Source organism: Chiloscyllium plagiosum, chromosome 6 (genome assembly GCF_004010195.1).
Source record: "Chiloscyllium plagiosum isolate BGI_BamShark_2017 chromosome 6, ASM401019v2, whole genome shotgun sequence".
NCBI classification, from domain to species: domain Eukaryota; kingdom Metazoa; phylum Chordata; class Chondrichthyes; order Orectolobiformes; family Hemiscylliidae; genus Chiloscyllium; species Chiloscyllium plagiosum.
Window position 1 is genome coordinate 12,257,417 of NC_057715.1, and position 25,167 is coordinate 12,282,583.

The window sequence follows — 25,167 nt, forward strand, 5'->3', positions numbered from 1 at the left end:
CTATAGGAAGAGGCTGAACAGGCTGGGGCTGTTTTCTCTGGAGCATCAGAGGCTGAAGGGTGACCTTACACAGGTTTACAAAATGATGAGAGGCATGGATAGGGTAAATAGGCAAAGTCTTTTCCCTGGTGTGGAGGAGTCCAGAACTAGAGGGCATAGGTTTAGGGTGAGAGGGGACAGATATAAAAGAGACCTAATGGGCAACCTTTTCACCCAGAGGGTGATACGTGTATGGAATGAGCTGCCAGAGGACGTGGTGGAGGCCAGTACAATTGCAACATTTAAGAGCCATTTGGATGGGTATATGAATAGGAAAGGTTTGGAGGGATATGGGCCGGGAGGTGGCAGGTGGGTCTAGATTGGGTCGGCATGGATGGGTTGGACCGAAGGGTCTGTTTCCATGCTGTATATCTCTATGATTCTATGACTCTTAATCAAGTGAATTATGTGTGCAATTGCAATACTGCTGGTTTCTATGGCTGCACACACAATAAATTCACAATATTTCCTTCACAACATCCCCTTCACAATTCATGGAACTTTTCAATGTTTGTTTTTTATTGTTGCATCTAATATCTATTTTTTTAAAAAAAAGGTTAAAAGGTTGTTTTTTTTCAATCCCCAGAATCTCCCAAGCTCCCCCTAAAGGTGTTTTGACGAGTGATGATTCTTTATCTCTGATAAACTTCAGTCAGCCAATTCAGATATCATTCTGGAAGGCAGATGTTTGCAGTTCTTGTCACCTGATCACAAGTATTTGAAAAATTCTACAAAATCTCTGATTTTGCATTTTACTGTCAGAAATAATTATGGACTTCACTGAACAACCAAGGGTAAGAGGTTAAGGTGTAATCACTCATGAAATTAGTTTACATTTGTGTACAATTACATTAGCTGTATAAAAAGATAAATCAAGAATGTATACATTTATTTTGTGTGTCCTTTGTCATAAGTAATATATTAATAGACTATGTGCTTATAAATACTAGTAACATTATAAACATGCAGCTGTACTTATTACGAAAACAAATGTTTGATAATGCTACCATTTTGATGGGAACAGTGTGTTAGCAACCATACTCCATTATTCCATGAGTCAGCACAAATTGAAATATTACTAATTAACATGGTCATTAAGATATGTAATTTTAAAATATTTTTTATCACTATTCCATTTATTTTAGGTCTGAAAACTGGTTCAAAATTGATATTTTGCCCAACAAGGATATGGCTAAACGTGAGCTAAAATCCAAGAAGTGTGAATTAATTGATTGTCTGTCCAGTGATCCTGACTACATTTTGCAGAAAATCGACTCAAAGGAAATGCTTTTCCTACATGAATATCAGGCACTTAAATATCAGCAGAACCCTGTTAAAAGGATTACAGATCTCCTCGACCTCATCTTAGGAAAAGGAGACAAAAAATGTGAGGAATTTATCCATGCACTGCAGGAAGTTCAAGACACTTATCCTCAGCTGAAATATTTAGTAGCAAACAGCAATAAAAGTCCAGGTAAGGTAATGGAATACTGGCATCAACATAAATTCTTTGGAAAATCTATTTTCTTCAAAAGTAACAAAGACATGAAGATTTTTCCCTAAAGTCTTTAAGAAGATGCAAAAACATGAGAAAAGGTTTACCACATATTTTGCATGCAAGCGGTGTTTAGTATTAGAACTAAATAAACTGACATTTAATAAGTGCTTTTAAGCTGGGAAATCATTCCACAGTGGGACCATCAAACCAATCCGAAACGAGGCCACATGAGGTGATTTTAGGGCAATTCACCAAAAGCTTGGAAGAAGACGTAGCCTTTGAGGAACTTTTTCTTAAAATTCATATGGGCATCTTTGGCTGGGCCAATGAATACCGCCAATTGCTAGATGCCCTTCAGAAGGTGACAATGAGTTGTCCTCTTGAACTATGGCAGTTTGCTTGTGTAGATATACCCACTATGCTTATCCCATTGAATATTTTTACATAGATTCCCTACAGTGTGGAAGCAGGCTATTTGGCCCATCAAATCCACACTGACCCTCTAAAGAGCATCCCACACAGACCTATCCTATCCCTGCAACCCTGCATTTCCTGTGGCTAATCCACCTAGCCTGCACATCTTTAGATAGTGGGAGGAAACCAGAGCACCCGGAAGAAACCCATGCAGACATGGGAAAAATGTGCAAACTCCACACAGACAGACAATCAGCAGAGGGTGAAATAGAACCTGGGTCCTGGTGCTGTGAGGCAGCAGTGCTAATCATTGAGCAACTATGTCGTGGCATGTTTCAAGCTAATTTCCACATATTATGTACATGCCTAATATTCTCTACACATGCAATATTTTACATCTATTTGTCTGTATTGAATATCTTGACAATAGATTTGTGTCATAATAATGAAAGTGGCTTCAAATGTGACAGCAACCTGATGGCATGACTTATCTCCAACCTCTACACTCCTTTTCATGGCAGAACTTTCTAACTATCCATCTGATTTTACATCCCTTGTTTATAAAATGAACAAAATGGATTTAGTTCTTTAAAGTGGATTTTCTGAATGCAAGTTGCTGTGGAAAACTGATCTCCCAGAAGCGCAAGATCATTGCATCTGATTAAGTTGCTGGAATTCTGACCTCTGAATCAGAAAATTGTCAGTTCACATTCCACTTCAAAGCTCAAGCACAAACTGTAGAGCGACAAGTCAGTGCAATACTAAGGGAGTGCCTTCCTGTCAGGAACGCTTCCATCAGTTGAGCTCCAGGTCTTAAACACGTGCTCTGGTCGATGTAAAAGATACTATGACACCATTTCAAAGAAAAGTAAGGAAGTTATCTCCAGTGTCCCAATCAATATTTAAGCCCTCAATCAGTGTCATAAAACAGATTTTTTTAAAATCACACAACACCAGGTTATAGTCCAACAGGTTTAATTGGAAGCTCTCTAGCTTTCGGAGCGACGCTCCTTCATCAGGTGATTGTGAAGCAGCAGCGCTCCGAAAGCTAGAGAGCTTCCAATTAAACTTGTTGGACTATAACCTGGTGTTGTGTGATTTTTAACTTTGTACACCCCAGTCCAACACCAGCATCTCCAAATCACAAAACAGCTTGGTCACTATCGCATTGCTGTTTATGTGATGTTAAAGTGCACAAAATGGTTGTGCCGTTTCCTACATTACGAAAGTGAATACACTAAAAAAAAGTATTCATTCTGAAATGCTTTGAGTGTTTGGTGGCTATGAAAGATGTTTTATAAGTACATGTCTTTGTGATTTGTTTCTCCGACCACTAAAATGAATGGACAGAAAATTATGAGTGCAATGGTAATCTCCCAATTGCTACTACTGACACACATTTACTTACATCTAATACTGTACAACCTCCAGCAGCTGCTGACACAAACCCCTAGATCGTAGATACTCAACTTCGGCAACTTAAAGGTAGATGTAATCATACATGTAAAAACCATATGATTGTATGTCATGTGATCAAAACATCAGCATGATCAAACTTCTAGATTGCAGAGTGTTTTAATAAAGACAACTAAAATTGAGAAGAAATGGTTAGAGTAGACATCATTGAGATATCTCTAATAACAAGACCTGATTGTCAATAAGATTAGATAGAAGAGATTTTGGAGAAGTAACAGGGGAAATATTTGTATGCAGAGGGTCATGAGGATGTAGAGTGCACAACTAAAGCTAATGACGGAAGTAATATTTATTGTTCAGTGCTTCCTTGCAACTGCACCATTTTACAGCTATGAGCTCGTCAGAAGTAGCTTAGTTAGAAATGATGTTCAGCAGGTTGTGGAGACCGGAGGGCCTGTTTCCGTGCTGTATAAGTCTATGACTCTAAATGAGGTGTTCACAAGTAACAAAGATATTCTGGATTATTGTCAATTTTTCATAAGGGACAATAAGGTAATAATTAGATGTAGGAGCAGAAGAGGCCATTCAGCCATTGGATCTGCTCCACCATTCTGTGAGATCATGACTGATTGAAAATCTTCATATTCACTTGACAGCCTTTCCCCATGATCCTTAGTTCCCTTACTAATTAAAAACCTGCCGATCGCGGCTTTGAACGTACATAATGAGCCAGACTCGACAACCTCAAAAAGTTGACAAAGGTGCTTGGTTCACTTTGCCACTAAACATCCTCATCTCATTGGGCACTGAAATTTCACTGATCTGAAGAAAACCTCACTTTAATATACCCAATGGTAATCTTGTAACCTACACCAGTTACTGCAGAGCAGAACATGATGACGCTAAGGTACCAAAGAGAACAACATCCCATACTCCAATGCACAGCGTTCCCATCCTACAATTCATTAATTGAAGAGGCTGTATTCTGTTTTGGTTTCACTCAATGCTCTGTTGTTAATTTTATAGATTATCAATGTAGCATAACAGCGATGGAAGATTACCCCCTGGTGGTGAAGCAGCCACAGTTATCTCTTGACCCAAGTGAAATCAAACCGAAAAAGAAATTCAAAGAGTCGTTTCCAATTCATGGAGGACAAGTGAGCACTGCACAAGATGAGACAAATTTTGGAATGTTCAGCTGTCTGATGGATTGTATGAGGTCTGTCACTTTCCGTAAACTTTAAGTATTGCTGAATCATTAGCTCATAATAAACAGATTGTGGACTACCTGGAAAGGAAATGTAAAGATATGGAAAGTAGAAAAAAAAGACTATGACGTCCTACTAAACAGGTGATGATGCCAATATCAGACTTTATCCATCATCTGTGTATTCTTCTAAAAACTCAGTGATGTCCAGCTGTGAAAATCACTACAAAAATCTTGTTTTCAAGTTCCAATTTCGCAATTCTTGAAAGAAGGTTTGAAAAAATTAAAAACTATGTCTTGAATTGTTAAGAATGAAAATTCCTAAGACTTTGAGCAGAAGCCTACATGAGTCTAAGCAACATGGCCTATGGCATGTTTTGCGGCTGAATTGGACAAGATGCCTGATGAGGGCTATCTTATTGCTGGAAACAACTCATTGCATCTCTACGCATTTGAGAAGTAGTGAGGCAAGTTTCATGTTAGGCAGCTGTAAGTTGCCAATTAGGAGGATTATTGCTCATCAAGCACCTCATTGACGTCACAACTTATCTCAATAATATTCAGCTTCCTATCTTATCAAATGTGCCAAACAAACTAGACATTGAGAATTCTTGACATAGAAATCACAGCAGATACCTAGCTACTTCGGCTCACTGTTTTGTCCAAAGGATCTCCATTTGAAAACCGGGTGGCAACATCTCAGAAGGCACTCCATCACCAGCAGCCACACACACAATGTCCCACACCCCCGGACATTAGCATCCGAATGTGTCAAGGGATTGAAGAATGGTTCAGCAAGTTTGCAGATGACACAAACGTTGGAGGTGCCATTGACAGTATAGAGGGCTGTTGTAGGCTGCAGCGGGACATTGACAGGATGCAGAGATGGGCGGGGAGGTGGCAGATGGAGTTCAACCTGGATAAATGTGAGGTGATGCATTTTGGAAGGTCAAATTTGAAAACTGAGTACAGGATTAAGGATAGGATTCTTGGCAGTGTGGAGGAACAAAGGGATCTTGGTGTGCAGGTACATACATCCCTTAAAATGGCCACTCAAGTGGACAGGGTTGTTAAGAAAGCATATGGTGTTTTGGCTTTCGCCAACAGGGGGATTAGTTTAAGAGTCGTGAGATCTTGTTGCAGCTCTATAAAACTTTGGTTAGACCGCACTTGGAATACTGCGTCCAGTTCTGGTCGCCCTATGATAAGAAGGATGTGGCTGGTTGGAGGAAAGTATAGAGGGGATGTCAGAGGCGGGTTCTTTACACAGAGTTGAGAGAGCATGGAATGTGTAGCCAGCAGCAGTTGTGGAAGCAAGGTCACTGGGGACATTTAAGAGACTGCTGGACATGCATATGGTCACAGAAATTTGAGGGTGCATACATGAGGATCAATGGTCAGCGCAACATCATGGGCTGAAGGGCCTGTTCTGTGGTGTACTGTTCTATGTTCTAACCCTCATGGCACATCTCCAATCCTTGTAAATAATTTGTCTGCATATCAATGCTGCAGCAAGGACAGTTTACACTCAGGGACACACCCAGCTCTTGGAGTGAACCAGGCTACAGCTCTCGCTGTCAACTTGCTGATACACCACTCACCCTGAACCAACCCCGATGTTCACAACATGCCTTCCTTGCACTGACTTGCCCATTTGTACTCTCCCCCTTGGTCAGCTACCAGGCTCACATAAATGCTGTATTGCCTTGGCATTTGGAGCAGGCACAATGTTAGGAGGCTTGTCACAGTAATTAGCAGTTCTCAGTCAAGTCAAGACAAATCACCTTTAGACAGAGGGCCCCTGCACAGTCAATCAAGGGCAGTGTCTGTTGCCAGTCCAGAGGCTTGGTCACAGCAACTCAGCTATTCTGGCTGGTCAGAATCAGGATATCTTCATTGAAAGGATCCATCTTGACTTTTCCAATTGAATGTGAGCTTTCTCCTCCTGATATGAGAGAGAGGGGCAGGAGTTACAGGAGAGGAAAGTGGGTGGTATAATTGTTACTGTTGAGGCAGGTGGGGAGGTTTGCCTGATGAAAAGTGTTGCAGGCAAAAGGGAGACTGGTGGAGCATGAACCTTTTAAATTAGACGAATTAACATTCTGCATCTTTGTTTATGAGCAGTGTTTAGATGTATAAATATCGTTGCTTATGTATTTACTGTCAATTGGTTTTAATGATGAAATGGATATATTAAAAGTCTAATTCTTTAACATTTCTTATCTGTACCTCATAATAATTGTCTTCTCAATTAGTTGTATCTCAAAGAATTGTGGTCACTTGAATAGGAAACATGTGAAATAGATCGTTCGCTTCAATGAATATCTGATTAAATTGAGCCAAACAGTGAACGAACACAGAGCACAATTCATTTCAAGCAATGACAGACAGCCTTCATTTAATTATATAATTAATTCATACCTAACTCTATCAGTAGATTGCAGATTAGAAATTAACCCATTTAGCCTGACTACAAGGCTTCACATTTTGAACCCAGCTGTCTGGAGTTGGAGAGTTAAAGCAACTGACTATTCTGGAATCTGGACCGAAACCATGGCCCAGATTATTACCGTGGCAATGAGCCTCTTTGTCATGATGAAAATGGCAGACATGTATGAAAATCATAAGTCCAAACCTTGATGATGATGACACCTCTTAGTTTTATTTCGGGCAGGAATTGGAATTGATCATATTTCAGATGTTCCCAATTTTTTGGAGGCAGGTGACCACTTATTTTTCAGCTCCCTCAGCTGAAATGGAAGGACAAAAGGGTAACTAGGGAGAGAATAGGGCCCCTCAAAGATCAGCAAGGCAGCCTTCGTGTGGAGCCACAGAAAATGGGGGAGATACTAAATGAGTATTTTGCATCAGTATTTACTGTGGAAAAGGATATGGAAGATATAGACTATAGGGAAATAGATGGTGACATCTTGCAAAATGTCCAGATTACAGAGGAGGAAGTGCTGGATGTCTTGAAATGGGGAAAGTTGTATAAATCCCCAGGACCTGATCAGGTGTACCTGAGAACTCTGTGGGAAGCTACAGAAGTGATTGCTGGGCCCCTTGCTGAGATATTTGTATCATGGATAGTCACAGGTGAGGTGCCGGAAGACTGGAGGTTGGCAAATGTGTTGCCACTGTTTGAGAAGGGTGGTAAGGACAAGCCAGGGAACTATAGACCAGTGAACCTGACCTCGGTAGTGGGCAAGTTGTTGGAGGGATTCCTGAGGGACAGGATGTACATGTATTTGGAAAGGCAAGGACTGATTAGGGATAGTCAACATGGCTTTGTGCATGGGAAATCATGTCTCACAAACTTGATTGAGTTTTTTGAAGTAATAACAAAGAGGATTGATGGGGGCAGAGCAGTAGATGTAGTCTATATGGACTTCAGTAAGGCGTTTGACAAGGTTCCCCATAGGAGACTGATTAGCAAGGTTAGATCTCACGGAATATAGGGAGAACTAGTTATTTGGATACAGAACTGGCTGAAAGGTAGAAGACAGAGGGTGGTGGTGGAGGGTTGTTTTCATACTAGAGGCCTGTGACCAGTGGACTGCCACAAGGATCTGTGCTGGGTCCTCTACTTTTTGTCATTTACATAAATAATTTGGATGCAAGCAGAAGGGATATAGTTAGTAAGTTTGCAGATGACACCAAAATTGGAGGTGTAGTGGACAACAAAGAGGGTTCCCTCAGATAACACAGGATCTTGACCAGATGGGCCAATGGGCTGAGAAGTGGCAGATGGAGTTTAAATTCAGATAAATGAAAGGGAAAGCAAATTTTGGGAAAGCAAATCTTAGTAGGACTTATACACTGAATGGTAAGGTCCTAGGAAGTGTTGCTGAACGAAGTCGTTGGAGTGCAGATTCATAGCTCCTTGAAAGTGGAATCGCAGGTAGATACGATAGCGAAGGTGGTGTTTGGTATGCTTTCCTTTATTGATCAGAGTATTGAGTACAGGAGTTGGGAGGTCATATTGCAGCTATACAGGACATTAGTTAGGCCACTGTTGGAATATTGCGTGCAATTCTGGTCTCCTTCCTATCAGAAAGATGTTGTGAAACTTGAAAGGGTCAGAAAAGATTTACAAGGATGTTGCCAGGGTTGGAGGATTTGAGCCAAAGGGAGAGGCTGAACAGGCTGGGGCTGTTTTCCCTGGAGCATCAGAGGCTGAGGTTATACAGGTTTACAAAATTATGAGGGGCATGGATAGGGTAAATAGACAGTTTTTTCCCTGGGGTTGGGGTGTCCAGAACTAGAGGGCATAGGTTTAGGGTGAGAGGGGAAAGATATAACAGAGACCTAATGGGCAACCTTTTCACACAGAGGTGGTACATGCATGGAATGAGCTGCCAGAGGAAGTGGTGGAGGCTGATCCAAATGCCTCTTAAATGTTGCAATTCTATGGGTATATGAATAGGAAGGGTTTGGAAGGATATGGGCCGGCAGGTGGCAGGTGGGACGAGATTGGGTTGGGATACCTGGTCAGCATGGATGGGTTGGACTGAAGGGTCTGTTTCCGTGCTGTACATCTTTATGACTCTATGACTAGGACACTAATACACTTCCAACGCTATCCAACATAAAAGTATTGATATTGTTCCTCAGTACTACCAATTTTTACCTCATTTGTTCCTAAGTAATCTGAGATCATAGAGTCTGCTTAGAAGTGACTACAGGAAGATGCACAATGGAAATGGACAATCACATAGCAAAAGGCTGTGAACTGAACATGTGTTCAATACTGCATTCTTAATTCCATCCCTTCCTGTTGTGCCCAAAGTACACAGATGACTGCAGTGTAATTGTCCACTATGCATCAAATTTATAAGCCACTCTCAACCTCTTCAATACTACAAACAAAAGACACAGCCTGTCTTTAAATGATACCAAGCCTAAGATCATTTTTTAACCCACACCCAGTCAGTAAAATATACTGCGGATGCTGTAAATCAGAAACAAAAACAAATTGCTGAAAAAGCTCAACAGACCTGGCATTATTTGTGGAGAGAAATCAGAGTTAATGTTTCAGGTCTGGGTTCTGAGAAAGGGTCACTGGACCCAAAATGTTAACTCTGATTTCTCTCCACAGATGCTGCCAGACCTGCAGAGCTTTTCCAGCAATTTCTGTTTTTGTTTCAGTTGCAGAGTCATAGAGATGTACAGCATGGAAACAGACCTTTCAGTCGAACTCATCCATGCTGACCAGGTATCCTAAACTAGTCCCATCTGTCAGCACTTGACCCATATTCCTCTAATGAATTCCTGATGAAGGGCTCCGGCCTGAAACGTCGATTCTCCTGATCCTTGGATGCTGCTTGCTTTTCCAGCAAACACTCTCGACTCTGATCTCCAGCATCTGCAGATCTCACTTTCTCCATATCCCTCTAAACCTTTCCTACTCATGTACCCATCCAAACTTTGTGTCCATGTTGAAGGAGTGACTCTGGAATGTGGTGAGCAGTTATCATACTTGGGCAGTCACATCTCTTGCAGGGTCAACATTCATAAAAAACGCCCAACACTGAAGAAGTTGTGCAAATTCATTCTTCTTCAATGAATGACAGGGATTGATTGACAACAAATACCTCCACAACCAACAAACTAGTAAATTTACAGAGCAATTGTTGTTATCACACAGTCCTGTACCACAGTGATACCGGGACAGTAAGCGCAAGAGAAGTTCTACCAGCAACACCTCTGCAATATTCTTCCACGTCAATGGGAGGACCATCGATCAAATGTTAGTGTCCTTCTTAAAGCAGGTTCCAGAAGCATCCAGACAAAGCTCCTGCAAAAATCAGCTGTGAAGGATGGAGAGGATACTGTGTCTAGATGTTTGAAAAACAAATTTCACTGACCAGGTCCTGTTTTCTCAATACTTCAATATTCAGGAAAGGACAAAAAAAGTGATCCAAGATAGGCTGCACTTCTCCTAGATGAGTGGCAGCATGAGAACACAGAACAGTATGGCACAGAAGGTCCACCACGCCTGTGCCAACCATGAAACCAATCTCAACTAATCCCATCTGCCTGCAAGTGGTCTGTATTCCTCTATTCCCTGCCTTATGGTCTAAATGCACCTTAAATATATCAGTTCTACCACCTGTCCTATCAATACATTCCAAACACCTACTACCCCTTTTCTTAAAAAAAACTTGCCTTTCACATCTCCTTTAAAAACTTTCCACTCTCCGTCATGCCTGAAACATTTAAATCCTGGAACATTGAGCTGCCAGTCCTGTCCTTCTCTCAAAAAGGTTTCTCTCCTGGCTACATCAAAGTTCTATTAATAGTTGATATTAATGACTGGGAGGAGCCTGCTCCCAATCATATAAAATCACGATCACCAACACCCTCAAGATTTTCAGGGAAAGGTGGGCACCACAGGGAGTGGAGTGTATTATTTTCCCCTCCAACTCTATTTTGATTTAATCCCTGCCCTCCCCTTCACTGTTTGATCACACAGCATTGCCCTCTGAGAAGGGCACTCCTTGTCACTGGTCATTTGGGTGTTTCCTTTCTTCCTGGTGGTGAAATATAAATAAAGAAAGATTTACACACTTGTTTTTTACTATGTCCGACACCTGCACACACATGACATGAAAAAAAGAAGAAAAAAAATTATATAAAATCATGATCACCTACCCATTGAGAACATCACAGTTTGAGTCCAACCATTTTAATCATGAGGCAGTGTGATGACAAAGATAGATAAAGGAAGAAAATCCTGCAAAGCAGGAAGAAAGTACTGTGGATACTGGAGATAAAAAGCAGAATAAAAATTGCACAAAAGACAGAAAGAAGAATTCCAACAGGTCTGAAAGCAACTTACCTCACAGGATACATAAGATGAAGCATTTTCCAATGGCACAAAAGTTAGGAACTGGGGGAGCCGGTATTAAAGTGTTTAGCAAAAGAGCCAATGACTGCACACAGGAGAAAAATATGTAGCAAGCCATTACCATAAATTATAAAATTAAATAGTATAGTAGAGGCCCTTCTTGCCATCGAGTCTGTACTAGAACATAGAACAATACAGCACAGAACAGGCCCTTGATGTTGCACCAACCTGTGAACTATTCTCAGCTCGTCCCCCTACACTATCCCATCATCATCCATGTGCTTATCTAAGGATTGTTTAAATCTCCCTAATGTGGCTGAGTTGACTACATTAGCAGGTAGGGCATTTCATGCCGTTACCACTCTGAATAAAGAACCTGTCTCTGACATCTTTCTTAAATCTATCACCCCTCAGTTTTATAGTTATGCCCCCTCGTACAAGCTGACGTCATCATCCTCAGAAAAAGACTTTCACTGTCTACCCTATCTAATCCTCTGATTATCTTGTATGTCTCTATCAAATTCTGTCTTGGCCTTCTTCTTTCCAATGAGAACAGACCTACATCTCAGCCTTTCCTCATAAGACCTTCCCTCTAGACCAGGTAACATCCTGGTAAATCTCCTCTGCACCTTTTCCAATGCTTCCACATCCTTCCAGAAATATGGCGACCAGAACTGTACACAATATTCCAAGTGTGGCCACACTAGTGTTTTGTCTAGTTGCTGCATGATATTGCGGCTCCAGAACTCAATCCCTCTACAAATGAAACCTAACACATAGATTGCCTTTTTAACAGCACTATCAACCTGGGTGGCAACTTTCAGGGATCTATGTACATGGACTCCAAGATCCCTTTGCACATCCACACTACCAGGAATCTTTCCATTGACCCTGTACTCTGCCTTCCTGTTATTCTTCCCAAAGTGCATCACCTCACATTTAGCTGCATTTAACTCCATTTGCCACCTCTCAGCCCAATTCTGCAGTTTATCTAAGTGCCCCTGCAACCTGTAACATTCTTCCTAACTGTTCACTACTCCACCAACTTTAGTGTCGTCTGCAAATTTACTAATCCATTCACCTATGCCTGCGTCTAAGTCATTTCTAAAAAGTCCAGACTGAATATTTTCCATCAACTACCACATGCTGTCTACTTTCAGAAAGAAAGTTTCTAATCCAAACTACTAAATCACCCTCAATTCCATGCCTCTGCATTTTCTCCAAGAGCTTACTGTGTGGAACCTTATCAAAGGCTTCACTGAAGTCCATGTATATACTATCATGTTAAGGTTTGAATGCATTGCCTGAGATGGTGGTGGAAGCAGATTCAAGCATAAGGCTTGAAAAGAAATTAAATATATGTTTGAAATGTAAAAGCATTTTAGGCGATGGGGATAAAGCAGGAGAATGAATGAAAGTAGTGGGGCAGCTGTTTCAATGTGCTTTTACTGGCATGATGAGGTCAAGGGCCTCACTCATTCACATGTTCTGGGGAGTTAGTTAGCTCTGTACATTTGACAGTTAGTTTGTGATGTGCAGTGATACTAACAGTGTGGGTTCAATTCCTGTACTGGATGTAGTTAATTTGAAGGACTCCCCTTCTTCCCTTGCCAAAGATGTGGTGAGCCTTAAACTTCATCACTATGGAGATGTATAAGAAACTCAAAAGTAAAGTATTCTATTTTACCGACTTATCATAGTGTTTGGGAGTTTTGGGAATTCAAATGTTAAAGATTTCCTATTAGAGTGACTCACTATCTGTTCAATTGTGTACCTGTCCTTTGACAGGCTGTGACCCAAAATTACAGCAGGTGTCTGGCTACCTCTGAACTGCTAAAATCATCTAGAGACATACAATGGTGATAGCTAGACAATATGTTGAAGGTGTTGGCCCCCTGTGTTCTCTGTCTATGACCTGATGTTTAGATTAATTCTAATCTAATCTAAACATCAGGTCATAGACAGAAGACAAGGGGCTAACACCTTCAAGCTATCTAGCTATCACCATTGTTAACAGCTAACCCGAGAATGCAACTTTAAATAAAGGGTTTTGTGATTTACACATGAAAGAAGTGAAACTATCGCTGTATTCTAACAGATGAAAGGCTTAACAGACAATCAATTTTTCAATATATAATTTCAGTTACATCACACTGCAAATTTTTGCTATAAATTCTGTGTTACGATCGAGCCCTCCACAATCACCTGATGAAGGAGCGTCACTCCGAAAGCTGGTGTGCTTCCAATTAAACCTGTTGGACTATAACCTGGTGTTGTGTGATTTATAAACTTTGGATGTTCATCAGCCCCCAGAGCCCTCAAGTGGCCATGCAATGTCATGGCAGTTGAAGCAAATGTTATTTATCATTGGCCCTATAACAGCAGTCACATATATCATAGAATCCCTACAGTGTAGATACAGGCCATTTGGCCCATTGGGTCCACATCAAGCCTCCAAAGAGTGTCCCACAATCCTAGCCCTGTAAACCTGCATTTCTCATGGCTAATCCACCTAGTCTGCACATTCCTAAACACTGAGCAATTTAACGTGGCCAATCCACCTAAACTGTACACTTTGGAATGTGAGGGGATACCAGAGCACAATCATAGTCATCTGAGGCTGGAATTAAACCCAGGTCCCTGGTGCTGTGGGGCAGCAATGCAAACCCCAGTTTGCACATTCTCCCCGTGTCTCCGTGGGTTTCCTCCAGGTGCTCTGGTTTCCTCCCACAATCCAAAGATATTCAGGTCAGGTGAATTGGCCATGTGAAAGTTGCCTGTAGTGTTAGGTACATTAGTCAGGGGTAAATGTAGGGGAATGGATCAGGGTGGGTTACTCTTTGGAGGGTCAGTGTGGACTTGTTGGGCCGAAGGGCCTGTTTCCATACTGTAGGGAATCTAATCTAATCTAATTTAATCACTGAGCCAACATGCAGAAATTGTTGGGAAAACAAACCGGGTTCTATGATAGCTGAAGATAGAGGTATGGAGTCAATGTTTTTAAACTAATGTGGATATTCTTCATAACTGACAAGTTGCAAAGGTTTAGCAGGTTCCTTGGTTTAGTAAACAGGGACAGAACTGAAGATGCCAAAGAATAGCTATATGAATTTTGAAATGTTAATTCTCTCTCCCTGGATGTTCCCATAGCTGCTGAGTTTTCCAGCACTTTCTGTTTTTATTTCAGATTTCCAGTTCCACAATGTTTTGCTTTTTACAATGGATTTCCTTGTTCTTTCAGTTATTATGTAATATGTACGATCTATATGCACAGAAACTGGCCATTTGGCCCAGCAAGTGCACGTTCCTGTATCTGAAACATAGAATCCTTGCATCTTTCCAAATCTAAACCTATTTCGCTTCTACGCTTTGCCTTCTTTAAGCTATATATTTTTTTCTTATTTTTAAGTTATTCAAAATGGCAGAAAACGTGGCAACAAATGAAAGCTTTTCACTGTATTTTGTTGTATTCTTACTGTAAAATACACATCATAATAAAATCATTCATTCTTTCATTCCTCACTCATATGAAGAACTGCTTTCCCGTAAATACATCCACAATTTTCACCTCTCTTACTCCCCATGGTAGTAAGTCACAAATTCAAATTTCTTTGGATAAAGACTTTTCTCTGCAATTCCCTTAGAAGAAAGAAACTGAACATTGGACAAAGAACATTACAGCACAGCACAGGCCCTTCGGCCCTCGATGTTGCGCCAACCTGTCATACTAATCTGAAGCCCATCCCACCTACACTACTCCATGTACATCCACATGCCTGTCCAATGACGACTTAAATGCACTTAAACTTGGTGAATCTACTACCGTTGCAGGCAAAGCATTCCATCCCCTTACTACTCTCTGAGTAAAGAAATTACCTCTGACATCTGTCTTATACCTATCTCCCCTCACTTTAAAGTTGTGTCCCCTCGTGTTTGCCTTTCCCATACTTGGAAAAAGGGTGGACAGGGAGAGCCTATCTTACCCTCTGATTATCTTGTATGTCTCTATTAAGTCACCTCTCAACCTTCTTCTCTCTAATGAGAACAGCCTCAAGTCCCTCAGCCTTTCATTGTAAGACATTCCTTCCATACCAGGCAACATCCGAGTAAATCTCCTCTGCACCCTTTCCAAAGCTTCCACATCCTTCTTATAATGCGGTGACCAAAACTGTACACAATACTCCAAGTGTGGCCGTATCAGAGCTTTGTACAGCTGCAGCATAACCTCCTGGTTCCGGAACCCAATCCCTCTATTAATAAAGGCCAAAACACTGTATGCCTTCTTAACAACCCTGTCAATCTGGGTGGCAACTTTCAGGGATCTGTGTACATGGACACCGAGATCTCTCTGCTCATCTGCACTCCCAAGAATCTTACCATTAGGTGAACGGTGAACAATAGTCACAGAGGAGATGATTCAAGTACAGACAAGGGACATTACATTTGTTTGTCCTGCATTTCCCAGTTGAGGCTGAAGTTCCTGGTTACTAAGGAGAGAGAAAATAAGATGAAGAAGAAAAAGAGAGTGTGCTTATGACAGGTATCAGATTGTTAATACAGTTGAGAATATCAAGAGGAATATGAAGATTCTGAAGGAAAGTGAAAAAGCAAATAAGAGAAGCAAAACGAAATTTTGAGAAAAGACTCAGGCAACATAAAGGAATGTATTAAAGTCCTTGAACCCCCCTACATTGTGGAAGCAGGCCATTCAGCCAATCAAGTCCATACCAACCTGAAGAAGAGCAACCCACCCAGACCCAACACTGTATATTCCTGTTAGGGTGAAAGGAAAGGCTGGTAGGTGTAGGGAATGCTGGATGTCTAGAGAAATTGAGGGTTTAATTAAGAAAAAGGAGGAAGTATATGTCAGGTATTGACAGGATAGATCGAGTGAATCTTTACAAGAGTATAAAGGCAGTAGGAGTATAATTAAGAGGGAAATCAGGAGGGCAAAAAGGGGACATGAGATAGATTTGGCAAATAGAGTTAACGAGAATCCAAATAGTTTTTACAAATACATTAAGGACAAAAGGGTAACTAGGGAGAGAATAGGGACCCTCAGAGATCACCAAGGCAGCCTATGTATGGAGCCGCAGGAGATGGGCAAGATACTAAATAAGCATTTTGCATCAGTGTTCACTGTGGAAAGAGACATGGAAGATGTAGAATGTAGGGAAATGGATGGTGATATCTTGAAAAATGTCCATATTACAGAGGAGGAAGTGCTGGATGTCATGAAATGCATAAAAGTGGATAAATCCCTCAGACCTTATCAGGTGCACCCTAGAATTCTGTGAGAAGCTAGGGAAGTGTTTGCTGGGTCTCTTGCTGAGCTATTGTATCATTGATAGTCACAAGTGAGGTGCCAGAAGACTGGAGGTTGGCTAATGTGGTGCCACTATTTAAGAAATGTGGTAAGGACAAGCCAGGGAACTATAGACCATTGAACCTGATGTTGGTGGTGGGCAAGTTGTTGGAGGGAATCCTGAGGGACAGGTTTTACATGTATTTGGAAAGGCAAAGACTGATTAGGGATAGTCAACATGGCTTTGTGTATGTCTAATGAACTTGACTGAGCTTTTTGAAGAAATAACAAAGAGGATTGATGAGGGCAGAGCGGTAGATGTGATCTGTATGGACTTCAGTAAGGCGTACAACAAGGTTCCCCATGGGAGACTGGTTAGCAAGGTTAGATCTCATTGAATACAGGGAGAACTAGCATTTGGATACAGAACTAGCTCAAAGGTAGAAGACAGAGGGTGGTGGTGGAGGATTGTTTTTCACACTGGAGGTCTGTGACCAGTGGAGTGCCACAAGGATCGGTGCTGGGTCCACTATTTTTCATCATTTATATAAATGATTTGGATGTGAGCATAAGAGATATAGTTGGTAAGTTTGCAGATGACACCAAAATTAGAGGTGTTAGTGGACAGCGAAGAAGGTTACCTCAGATTACAACAGGATCTGGACCAGATGGGCCAATGGCTGAGGAGTGGCAGATGGAGTTTAATTCAGATAAATGCGAAACACTGCATTTTGGGAAAGCAAATCTTAGCAGGATTTATACACTTAATGGTAAGGTCCTAGGGAATGTTGCTGAACAGAGACCTTGGAGTCAGGTTCATAGCTCCTTGAAAGTGGAGTCGCAGGTAGATAGGATAGTGAAGAAGGTGTTTAATATGCTTTCCTCTATTGGCCAGAGTATTGAGTACAGGAGTTGGGAGGTCATGTTGCGGCTGTACAGGACATTGCTTAGGCCGCTTTTGGAATATTGTGTGCAATTCTGGTCTCCTTCCTATCGGAAGGATGTTGTGAAACTTGAAAGGGTTCAGAAAAGATTGACAAGAATGTTGCCAGGATTGGAGGATTTGATCTATAGGCAGAGGTTGAGTAGGCTGGGGCTGTTTTCCCCGGAGTGTTGGAGGCTGAAGGGTGACCTTATAGAGGTTTATAAAATCATGAGGGACATGGATAGGATAAATAGACAAAGTCTTTTCCCTGGCGTCCAGAACAAGAGGGCATAGGTTTAGGGTGAGAGGGGAATAATATAAAAGACACCTAAGGGGCAACTTTTTCATGCAGAGGGTGGTGCCTGTGTGGAATGAGCTGCCAGAGGAAGTGATGAAAGCCAGTATAATTGCAACATTTAAAAGGCTTTTGGATGGGTATATGAATAGGAAAGGTTTAGAGTGATATAGGCCGGGTGCTGGCAGGTAGGACTAGATTAGGTTGGGATATCGGGTTGGCATGGACAAGTTGGACTGTACTATGCTGAACTAAGACTCTCTGACTTTGAGAGGGTGGTTAGAGAAGATATCACTACGGGCAGATAACCATTGTAGCGTGGATGTCAAGCAGTGGTTAGGGTGAGAGAAGGGATTGTATGTGTGAGAGAGTGTCAACCATACCAGCTATGTGCCTTTGTAGGACAGTTTGTGGCTACTATGCCATAACATTGCAGGGAATGACAATATCAAATGATAATGCTGCAGGTGCACAGCAGCCCTTCAAACCTGCTGACCTCTGAGACAGCAATGGTGACTGTGAAGTGGAGCCTTCTTTGTGACAGTTTTGGGACTGGCACCATACCCAGCAGCATTGCCAAGCCCCTTTAGGAAAGTATTGTGCATGCACATGCACCCCGTGAGCCACATAGTAAGGAAATTGGTGTCAGACACCTCACCACTCATTTTGGCCCCCTGTTCTGGGACATTTTGTTCTGGAATGAGACAGTGGGGGGTTCAATGAAATGAAACTCACTAGAACAGCTGTGAGTGTTGGTGAGATGTCCTGAGTGAGATGGCATCACAGAGGGCATGCAGGATGAGTCATCTGGGAGACTGCGGTGGGTGAGAATGATTGAGGGAAGATGTTGCATGCAAGACTGAGTGCTGGCTTTGTGGGAGGTAAATGGAGTACAGGGTAAGGGTAGTATCCTGCTAATGCATGCAAATAGGCCTCTTGCTACTCGCAAACAAGTTTCTTGTCTTGGTAATTAAACCTCGGCTGCAGAATTGGACTTCTTTACTTAGCTCTGAGAGTCTAACTTTTCTGAACTCACCGTATTTTTACAGCAGACTCAGCACTGCCTCATATTTCAGGGACTAGGAAAGACTGCCCTTGGCTCTTGGAACGGGTAGATCAGGTGACAGTCGGTGTAACATTTTGGAGAACTGGAATGATTGTATCATAAGGGTTAGAATAACTGTGGAAAAGACTATGCAGAATAAGGATCAATTCAGGGAGTGTTGACTTAAAAGTGGCAAGAACAAAGTTTAGCCAAATAGACAGGCATGAAAAGTAGCTGCAGAATAGGCTACCTTCAGAGGAGATGGTTCCAGCACAATTGAGCTGCACACCCTCAAAATGCAAAGCTGGTGCAAACAAATCCAGAGCATGCTGGATGAAAATTGACAGACACGAAGATAAAGATGAAAGTATGCTTAAGACAATTGTCAGATATGGAACACAAAAGAGAACCAGGATGAATATAGAAGGTTCAGAAGGGAGGTGAAAAAGCAAATAAGTCGAGAGGGAGATTATGTAAAACACTGGCTGTTTGCTTATAAGGGATCTCAAAGTCTTCTACGGGACAAAAAAGGTGTTAAAAAGAAAAGGTAAGGACAATTGACACCACAAAGGTGATTTATACGTGGAGACAGAGACATGGCTGAGGAATTAAATTAATACTTTCCTTGTCTTTGCCAAGGAAACAGGTCATGTGGCTGGAGCTAATTTAGTCTCGAAGAGGTCCAAATTGATAAGGCAGATTGTAATTCAGATTGATAAGATACTGGGACCAGACACCATGCATCCAAGCAAACTGAAGGAAGTGTGAATGGAAATTGAAGGTGCATGGCCATAATTATTTAACCTTCTTTTGACTCAGTGGTGCGAGAAGTTTGGGAAACTGCAACATTTAAAAATAAATGTAAGGGTAAGCCCAGCAGCTGCAGAGACCAGTCAGTTTAACTTCAGTGCGAGATAACATTCAGAAACAATGACCCAGATATTCTGATGATCAGACAGTCATTGAAGCAGCAAAGAGTGGAGGTGTGTATCAGGGTTATGCAGAATCTCCAGCATAGCTGATGTGGAAAATACTCAGGAAATTAATGCAACCTCCCTGCATCTCCCCCAGAGTCCATTCAAATAAGAGAAATTTAGAAAATACAGAGTCACTTAAGCTTAACAGAAAACATTAGAGATCCACATCCGGTCTAATTGCTGGTTAACTGAGGGAGGGCCACCATTTCTGGAAAAGGTTGTGGAGGAGTTCAAGAACAAGGAATGGTCCAAAACTAAAGCCACTGTGGGAAATGAGGCAAGTCAAAGGAGGAAGTGTTGAATGAGAGATCATTTTCAGCTGGGATGGGAAGAGAGTGCTGCTGGATCTGGATTGTTCAGCCTTCCACTTGAAGAAGGCGCTCAGATCAACCTGATAATGTATTGGGGTGGAAAAGGACTGGGTACACACGGTGAAGATGAGGTAGTTAGAGCCAGGAAACCAGAAACTATTGGAATACCATGGGGTGTCAAGAAGAATAACAGATGTATCCTGGAAGAGGCTGAAAAAGAGGGAGAAAAGTTAGTCAAGGTATTAGGAAAAACGTTCACTGAGGCATGAACATACCGAGGGAGGAGATGATGGCATAGTTAGAGTGCTAATGGACTAGTGATCCGGAGCCACAGGTAAAATTTTGAGGATGTAGGTTTGAACTCCATCATGGCAGATGGTGAAGTTTCAATTTAAAAATACAGAATAACAAACAAGTCTAAAGGTAACTGTGTAACCATTGATACTTGGTATATTAAAAAAACGTTTTACTGAAGTCCATTACGAAAGGAAATCTGCCCATCCCTACCTGAAATTTAAAAATACAGAATAACAAACGAGTCTAAGGGTAACTGTGTAACCATTGTGGTATATTAAAAAAACGTTTTACTGAAGTCCATTACGAAAGGAAATCTGCCTATCCCTACCTGGCTTAGTCTACAGGTGACTCCCAACCCATAGCAATGTGTTGATACTTGGAGCTCGGTGGGATGGTTAACACGTGCTGACTGAGCCAGTGGTGCACAAATCCTCTGAACTAATAAAAACAATGGATCTACTGGGGCAGCAGTGTTTGGGGAACTAGATAGAGGTAGGAAGTTGTGGAGGAAAGACCTCCAGAGAAAATAAGGTCTGTGACAGTCTTGTAAAGAATGACTAGGGGCTCAGTGGTGGGATCATGGTCCAGGGGAAATTGGAAAAAAAGGTTTTGAGTGTTTCAAGATAGAAGTCCAAATTCCACAGAGGACCACCCTTGTAGGTAGTGCTAGAAAAGCACGGTAGGTCAGGCAGCATCGGAGGAGCAGGAAAATCGATGTTTTGGGCAAAAGGCCCTACATCAGAAATGAGGCTGGGAGGCTCTGGGGTGGAGAGATGAAGGAAGGGTTGAACATTGTGCCTCTTCTGAAAACCATTGATACGGGAATGTAAGGGATAAAACAGAACTCTTTGCTGAGCATAGACCATTCAGCCATCTCGCAAACTAAGCTAACCAAGGGAGAAAGGAATCACTTGAGGGATGATTGGATAAAATAGAAAATACAACACAACAGAATAGTGTACAATGTTGATATTGATAACGCAGAATGTGTCAGGTTGTGCAAATTTAAGATCACACCAGTAGATAAGGTCACAAATTTAGAAATATTGAAACAAAAATACAGAAGTAAAGCCTGTAACTTGGAATAGATGTAGAATTCCGTCAGAAAATGAATGTATTGGTAGGACAAACCGAAACTAATGTGTATGGTCTTATAGCTCTTTCAGAGAATGGTTGGTTGCAAGATGACCAGACTGGCCCCTAGATTGTCAATGTTATTTGCTATTTTTGAAGGAAGGAAAGCTTGGAAAACATGGTGGTGTAGCTCTGTTTATTAAGCATAACATTTAGTTTTGTGACCTTAGTTTAGAAAGTCAAGATGCAGAATCATTTGGGTAGGGAGTTAGGGACACTGAAGGACAGAGTAAAAAACTTTATAACAGGTGCAAATAAGAAAGGTCAAAATCTCAAGCCCTGCGTGCTGAAGAAGAATCTTACTAACGTCCAGACATTGGCTGTTTCTCATCCAACAGATGCTTCCAGACCTGGGGTTCTTCAACATGTCCTGATTTTGTTTCAGATTTCCAGCATCTGCAGTATTTTACTTTTACTTTTAATATAGACTGCATAAATCAGACAAACATTGGGCAAAGTGTATGTAGGACAACTTCTTAGAACAGCACAGTTTAACGCTAACCAGGAAACCAGCTAGTTTACTCACTGAATCTCTCCAGTGTGGAAGCAAGCCATTTGGTCCAGTAAGTCTACACCAACCTGCTAAAGAGTACCCTACCCAGACCCTATCCCTATTCCCCTGCATTTTCCATTGCTAATGTGCCAAACCTGCACATTATGGGCAATTTAACATGGCCAATCCACCTAACCTGCATGCCTTTTGGACTATGGGAGGAAGCTGGAGCACTTAAACAAAACCTGCACAGACACGTCGAGAATGTGCAACCTCCATACAGACAATTGTCCACAGGTGGAACTGAACCCAGGTCCTGGTGCTGTGATCCACTATACCCCCATTAACCAAAGAAAACAAAATGCACAGACATCAGGAGAAATGCCAAACTAGGTTTTCTGCAGAAATAAACTATTTGCCAAAGCTATCCCATGTCTACTTTTTGCCCTACTCCTATCACCCTTATTTACTTTTATGCACTTAAAGACCTCCAGCACCTCTTTCTCTGTATAATGGACACTTTCCAAGATATCACTATTTACTTCCCCAGACTCTTGAGTCATAGAGTCATAGAGATGTACAGCATGGAATCAAACCCTTCGGTCCAACCCATCTATGCCGATCAGATATCCCAACCTAATCTAGTCCCACCTGCCAGCACCCGGCCCATATCCCTCCAAACCCTTCCTATTCATATACCCACCCAAATGCCTCTTAAATGTTGCAATTGTACCAGCCTCCACTACATCGTCTGGCAGCTCATTCCATACACGTACCACCCTCTGTGTGAAAAAGTTGCCCCTTAGGTCTCTGTTATATCTTTCCCCTCTCACCCTAAATCTATGCCCTCTAGTCCTGGACTCCCCGACCCCAGGGATAAGACTTTGACTACTTATCCTCTCCATGCCCCTCATAATTTTGTAAACCTCTATAAGATCACCCCTCAGCCTCCGACGCTCCAGGGAAAACAGTCCCAGCCTGCTTAGCTTCTCCCTGTAGCTTAGATCCTCCAACCCTGGCAACATTCTTGTAAATCTTTTCTGAACCCTTTCAAGTTTCACAACATCTTTCCGATAGAAAGGAGACCAGAATTGCATGCAATATTCCAACAATAGCCTAAGCAATGTCCTGTACAGCCGCAACATGACCTCCCAACTCCTGTACCCTATACTCTGACCAATAAAGGAAAGCATACCAAACACCTTCTTCACTATCCTATCTACCTGCGACTCCACTTTTCAAGGAGCTATGAACCTGAGTTGGGTGAGGCTGATTTCCTGTTGCATGTCACATTGTAAATACAATGTAAAATCTCATATCAGTGTTAAATTAAGCTTCACAAAATGTATGCTGTTAAATTTTATCAGCTTATTAAAGTTTGTTGTTCTCTTCAACTGAATCCCCCAAGGCACTGATGCAGGCGTACAGGGTGGTACTTTTTCCCTTTTACAGTTTAGGATCCTGTCACTTCCTGGGCTGTAGTAATCTATGAAATACAGCTTGTGCTCAACTTAGAATCATTCAATTATACAGTGTTAAAGAGGCCTCTGGCCCATCGCGTCTGTACCACCAAAAATACATTGCTACGTACACCAGTCCCAATTTCATGCAATAGGCCTAGAACTTTGAATGTTACGACACTTCAATGTTCATGCAAACAATTTTTAATAGTTGTGAGGTTTCCCATCTCAACTGCCCTCCCAGGGACTGCATTCCAGACCCCCACCATTCTCTGGATAAAAAGATATTTCCTCAAATTCCCTCTAAACCTCATTTTGCCTTGTTTTTGACATGACAACTTAGGGGAACAGCTACTTTGTGTTCACCTTATCCATGCCCCTCATTACCTTGTATATCCTTATCAGGAGCCCTTCAAACGTCTCTGCTCCAAAGAAAACAATTCAATTTTATTCATCACTCTTGGTAGCTGAAATGTTCCATCTCAGGGAACTTCCGGATGAATTTCTTCTGCACCTCCTTCCTCGAGTGTAACCACATCCTCAAACTTAACTTCAAAAAGTGACTGGTCTTGTACTGCATTCTAATTTACATCAGATATTTAAGTGCAATTATGTGTTTCTTCTTCTAAACGTTAATAGAATATTTTTTTCAGTTCATGTTAACTCTTGATGTAAAACTGTAGTCAGGTCTGTCAAATTGTCTTTTCAAGCAAAGTTCCATCTTATAGGGTTAATTTTATTTTGTTTACCATTGTAATTCACCCTCTTACTCAAGTTTAGTTGTATGGTTCTGGTCTTATACTGTGTACTCAATAACACTGGGCTAGAGTGTGCTACAATCAAGTTTCTTAACAAGATTAGCCAATATCTGTATACTTACAAAACTGGCAAGGGCACTTGTGATGAGGTGGTAATGGTCTTGCCTCTGGGCCAGAACACTCAGTATCAAGTCCTACTTGCTCCAGAAGTGAATAGTAACATCTCTGACTAAATTGATTAAATACATCCAGAAGACAAGTAATTGGTTTTCCCATGTTACAAGTGTCCATCCTTGTTTGGTCAAAGCACTGAATGAGACCTTTTCATGACTTCAGTAGTTGACCAAACCACTTATTTCAAGCTCCTGTTTATAAAGTGAAGTATATCATGCATCACTGCCACTTCAGAATGTTAGAATTGAACCTTCAACCAGAAACAAAAATACCCTTTGCATTATCTTATTATTCAGGACTTCTTAAAGGTAAATAATTTCAATTCTTATCTGACTTTGCCCACTTGGCAATAAGCTGTTGTAGGTCAAAAAGCAGAAAAACATCCCTTCTAAACTCCTTGCCACCATAAAACACTCATAAATATACACACACATACACACACACATTTGAAGCTTTTAGTTACTAGGACTCAAAACACTAAAAATTAATTTAAAATCAAAAGTGGGCTGATCTAAATCTTCCATAAGTAAATGATAAACATTAGTTTTTGTAAGTGACCAAGAGATGAA

At 41.4% G+C, this 25,167-nt stretch overlaps 1 long non-coding RNA gene across 1 annotated transcript in view; it reads right to left on the reverse strand.

Moving 5' to 3' along the window:
* LOC122550460 overlaps nt 1-24,146 on the reverse strand; it is a 109,064-nt gene extending 84,918 nt beyond the window's left edge. The window contains exon 1 of the long non-coding RNA XR_006311860.1: nt 24,054-24,146. This is a non-coding gene — a long non-coding RNA (uncharacterized LOC122550460). The remainder of the gene's footprint in view (nt 1-24,053) is intronic.
* Between the last annotated feature and the right edge of the window lie 1,021 nt (nt 24,147-25,167).